This window comes from Lactuca serriola, chromosome 4 (genome assembly GCF_051521515.1).
Source record: "Lactuca serriola cultivar US96UC23 chromosome 4, Lser_US96UC23_V15, whole genome shotgun sequence".
Taxonomy (NCBI): Eukaryota; Viridiplantae; Streptophyta; class Magnoliopsida; order Asterales; family Asteraceae; genus Lactuca; species Lactuca serriola.
The window spans coordinates 117244033-117249646 of record NC_136411.1 but is presented as its reverse complement, the minus strand read 5'-3'; positions in this window follow the sequence as shown (position 1 = coordinate 117249646).

Sequence of the window (5614 nt, the reverse complement as noted above, 5' to 3'; positions counted from 1 at the left end):
TTCTGTTCACCCAGGTTCAAATAAGATGCATCTGGGCCTCAAGAAGTCATATTGGTGGCCTAACATGAAAGAAGAGATTGCTACCTTCGTAAGTAAATGCCTTACTTGCGCCAAGGTCAAGGTCGAATACCAAAAGCCATTAGGGTTATTACAGCAACCGAAAATACCTGAATGGAAGTGGGAGTGGATCACTATGGATTTCATAACCAAGCTACCCAAGACAACAGGAGGGCTTGATACCATATAGGTCATCGTCGACAGATTGACCAAGTCCGCGCACTTCCTACCCATCAAAGAGACAGATAAGATGGAGAAACTCACAAGAACATACATTAAGGAAATCGTACGACTGCATGGTGTCCCTATATCTATAATCTATGATAGAGATAGTAGGTTCACTTCGAGATTTTGACAATCGCTACAAAGCGCCTTAGGGACGAGGTTGGACATGAGTACAACCTACCATCCACAGACCGACAGGAAAGGTGAGAGGACTATCCAAACCCTGGAGGACATGCTGCGGGCCTGTGTGATCGACTTTGGTAAGGCATGGGATACCCACTTACCCCTTGTAGAGTTTTCTTACAATAACAGTTATCACACGAGCATCAAGGCAGCTCCGTTCGAATCCCTCTACGGCAGGAAGTGTAGATCCCCTCTGTGTTGGGCTGAGGTGGGTGACACTCAGTTAGCTAAAGGACGAGTTCCTAACAGCGCTCTCACGGGTCCGGAGATCATTCGAGAAACGACCGAGAAGATTGTACAGATTCGCGAACGACTAAAAGCCGCTAGGGATCGACAGAAAAGCTATGCAGACAAACGAAGAAAACCTTTGGAATTCCAGGTGGGAGACCGAATCGGCCCCGTAGCCTACAAACTCAACCTACCCCACGAGCTCAGTAACATACATCCTACCCTCCACGTCTCGAACTTGAAAAAGTGCCTATCCGATGAAACTCTCGTAATTCCACTCGACGAGATCGAGATCAACGAGAGCCTCAACTTCGTGGAAGAACCTGTGGAAATTATGCATCGAGAAGTCAAACAAACGAAGCAAAGCCACATCCCAATTGTAAAGTTTCACTAGAACGCCAAACGAGGACCGGAGTTCACTTGGAAGCACGAGGATCAAATGAAACATAAATATCCTCATCTTTTTTGCTTAGTTATTGTGTAATAGCTTAGTTTTTTGAATTCTAATTTCGGGACGAAATTCACTCTAACAGGGGGATGATGTGCCAACCTGAATACTTCATATATATAATTTCTTCAGTCAAACATTTCATTTGGAAGTCAAATTCATTTTCCGTCATCTTTTAGCACAAATTAAAGTCCGTTTTAGTATTCTGAGACTTTCACACTTAAGGATCAAGTCTTAGAAAAGAACCACTAAAGCCCTAACACCAAAAATCATGCCATAACCTCCATAAGATGGAGTTTACGGCCGTAAACATGGGGTTTACGGCAGTAAACTCCGGGTAGTAAACTCGGTAGTAAACCCGGCAGTAAACTCGATAGTAAACCCGACAGTAAACTCGGTAGTAAACTCCGGGTAGTAAACTCGGTAGTAAACCCGGCAGTAAACTCGGTAGTAAACCCGGCAGAAGACTCGGTAGTAAACTCGGGTAGTAAACCCGACAGTAAACTCCGGGCGGTAAATTCTTGGGTAGCAAACTCACTCTATATAAGGATTTATTAGACTTCATTTGCACTCTTTCCACTCTCTCACTCGACCCTCTCTCTCTAAAAACCCGATTTCCTCCAAGAATCGTCAAGTTTCCGACCCCAAATTGTAAGTTCTCTTACCCTAGAATGTGTTTAATCTTATTTCATGTCCATATAGCATTGAAATCACCCAAAAAGAGCATAAACAAGGTGTTTACGGCCCAAGAACTTCTTAGGCTGTAAACCCTTAAAAAGGGTGCCAACATGCCCATAACTCCTTCCTTAGGCTTAGAGACTAGCTTAGAACTTAACCTTGAAGTGTTTTAGGCATTAAACATCAAGTTTGGAGGCTTGAAAGAGGGTTTACGGCCCAAGAACATTCTTAGGCCATAAACTCCCTTAAACTATGAAAATCAAGCCATAAACCCCCTATTTAGCCTTATACCTTCACCTAGAAACATGTAGGAGTGAGCTAAGGACCTCAAAATCGAAGTATAAGGTGTGTCCAAGAGCTTATGGCCATAAACCATGGGGTTCACGACCGTAAACTCCCAAGGAGTGGTCCTAGGACCACAAACTCCAAGGGGGTGCCCCTTTTGAACCCTAAACACCCCTCAAGCCTTGGAATTTAACATAGAATCCTTCCTAGCGATACTAGAGACCTTAAGGCACACAAATACACTCCTCCCATGAGTTTAAGGCCGTAAACTCATGGGGGAAAGGGTCCCTCAACTGTAATCTCACCTAAGGTGGGTATTTGAGGAGTAAACTACATAGTGAGGTCATATACTCCTTAGATGCAACCCAATAGTCTCCTAGCACTTAACGAAAGCGTTTTTCTTCGCATTAGGATGTATATATGTGTTTAATTAGTGTCTCAATCACTAATTACTTGTAAACATATGTCTTCATATGTTAGTAGGATCATAGAGTGTGTTTAAGTCTTTACTTGACACAAAGCGCGCATCCGACAATTCCACTCGATCTACTCGATACAGGCGAGTTTATACCCCTTAATTAAACTTTACAAATGTTTTTACATGTTTAAGGGGGGCGGGGAATACAAGTTAAATGCAACAAGTTTTAGTATCAAATCATATGTGATTTATAACCTGCAACCAAAAAGATTTTCTATATTTCTAGCTACTTATCAATAAAACTGTTTTAAATAATTATCAAACGCATTTTCTAGGTTAAATTGTTGTTAAACTATTTTCAAATTATGTTTAAACTACTTTTCTTTTAAACTATATCTACACTAATATATTTATATAAGTAAGACTTGAAGGACTTAGGACCGATCGCTCTCCTTATTTCCTGTTCTTTTTTTTATTCTGGTCTTATGGTATATTGTTATCCTTCCGACTGTCGTTGATTTCTTAGTTATATATCATATATATTTTTGTTAGATATGAAAGTCTTCATCTTTTTCAATACCTTTGTAAATCAACGCCATGCAATCCCACACTCTATTTAACTATAATAGGTATACTTAAGATTACTGCTTGTTACCTCTATCACTACGATACTCACTATAATTACTACTATTACAAGTTAATGCACGTTAAAGAGAACACTCTATGTACTATACTAAAAGTTTACTATACTATAATATAAGAGAATACACTAATCCAGAGCATAACACACTATCCCTCTATACGACACTCTACTGTGCAAATACCATGTAACCAGAGCTTCCCGGAAGGAAAGCATCACTACGTGTATAGATCTATACAGGACGGACGCTATTACATCCCGATTGTTAACTACAGTCCGAGCCGACCAGGCCCAGGGGTGACATAACATCGCTACACTACGTATGACCGGGAAGGTCATCAGACTCTCTAGTTATCAATCAGTTTGGTTACATGAGAGATTACATCCATATTGAAATTAACACACTAAGAATTTAAGTCCAAATTAACTTCCCGAAGTAAATAAAAAAATATTACTAATCAAAGTTTGCAACACTACTACAGCCAGCCCGCAATACTTTTCCTCATCTACGTTACTTGAATGAAATTTATTACCTTATTTTTATAACTGAAAGTTTCAATGGAAATACTTTTACACACTCGAAGGATTTAACTTACAAATGCTCAATTCTAGAAAATATAGGATTTTCTAGGGATTTCTACTATTCTCAAACATTAATTACAACTTTTATATTACATGATTGTAAACACTTTTATACAAGCAACAACACTAAATTCTTATGAACTCACCAGCTTTATGCTGATACTCGTTTTCAAAATAACTTGTATTCTTAGGTCAAAAATAGACAGGTACTAGTGCAACTTTTGAGAAGATGGAGCATATACAAGACCCATCTTTTATTTTTCTTTATACTTTTGGTGTCTATCAAAACTATACAGAACACGCTTGTATTTAAAATTACTATAGTAATACAGTGGTTGTTGTCGCTTGTTTTTACTATTATGCAATTGTTATGATACTGTGCAGACGTCCTCCACCCCCGAACGTATTCCGCCGTTCTCGGTTTTGGGGTGTGACATCTACAAAATGAGTGAAGTACGAAAAGTAATGATAAGAATAATTTTATCGGGCCGTGATATCCCTGTGATGGGATATAGAGGGATCAATCGTGGCGGCAAAACCCCTTTGCGAGATAGATTACCTAATAGATATGATGCTAGAGTGGACTGATTATGTTCTTTCCACTTTAGTATAGACTTGGGGGTATTCCTAGACCCAAAGTATAGGAATGGGAACAGTTAAATACCATAATTAGTCTTTGATGTTAAAAAGGAATTGAATGTGAAAAGATGTGTCTTGAAATATGTTATGTTTAACAAAAATGTTTTTGATGGAATGTGAAAATGAATGCCTTTTATAGTGTGTCATGAATAATGAAATGTTTGAAAAATTGTGATAAATGTTTCGGGTCTCAAACCCCCGTATCTCACGAGACATATTGTCTTATGTATTTTTTTATGCCATGCATCTCAGGTGATAGCTAAAGGTGTGAAGTATTCTCTAAGTAATGAAGTGCAATGGAGACTAGTGGAGCATAAATTAAATTTAGCATTGATCTTGTAAATCTTTGTTTGCTTGCTATGTTTTATTGATACAATGTTAGTAACACCCAAGAGATTTTTTTTCGAAACTATTTGTTTAAGATCTAATATTTTGTTAAAGTTTGTTTTTGGATTAAACCATAACTTTAAATTTGATAGAAAAATATGGGGTGTTACAGGGACTTTGGGAAATAAGTCCTTGTCCATTTCGAAATAGCAATATTGTTAACCCACACAAGTTCATTTTTTTAAAACTCTTATTGCATATCAAAGTTCATGCAAACATGTCACACCCCCAAACCGGAACGATGAAAACATTTCGGGGCGGGTGACGTCATATACAATACCACAACAATTGAATAATAGTAATGAAAGTACAACAAAAATGATATTGATATCATATAGTTTTTACATCTGTGTTCAAATCAATATATACTTGACATGAAAATGTATCGCAAAAACTAAAAGACGTGACTCTATGAAGCTCCGTTTTGTCAAAACCTGTATGCATACCTATTTATTGATTTCCTGAGAATACAAATGGTTTTGAAAGAGTGTTAATAATTAAGTTGGTGAGTTCATAAGTATATTTGTATGAGAATTCTGTCATTTGTTCCTTGAAAATGTAAGTGTGTTCTTCCAGAAACTCCTATATTTCCTATTTTAAATGAATTGTAGTTTTAATACCCTAAGACACAAACATGTAAATGTTGTTGTACTCTGAAATAGTATGACGCAGTCTTAATCCACAAAACCATAAAATGAATGTTTCCTGAAATCTAAGTTTCTCTGTATTGAATAATAGTATATTGTAGTTTTATTTGTATGAAACTCTATGAATGGATGTGGCTAGATCCACCAGCTATACTGTAAGAATACTGTATTGTAGTTTTATTATTTAGTAAAACTAT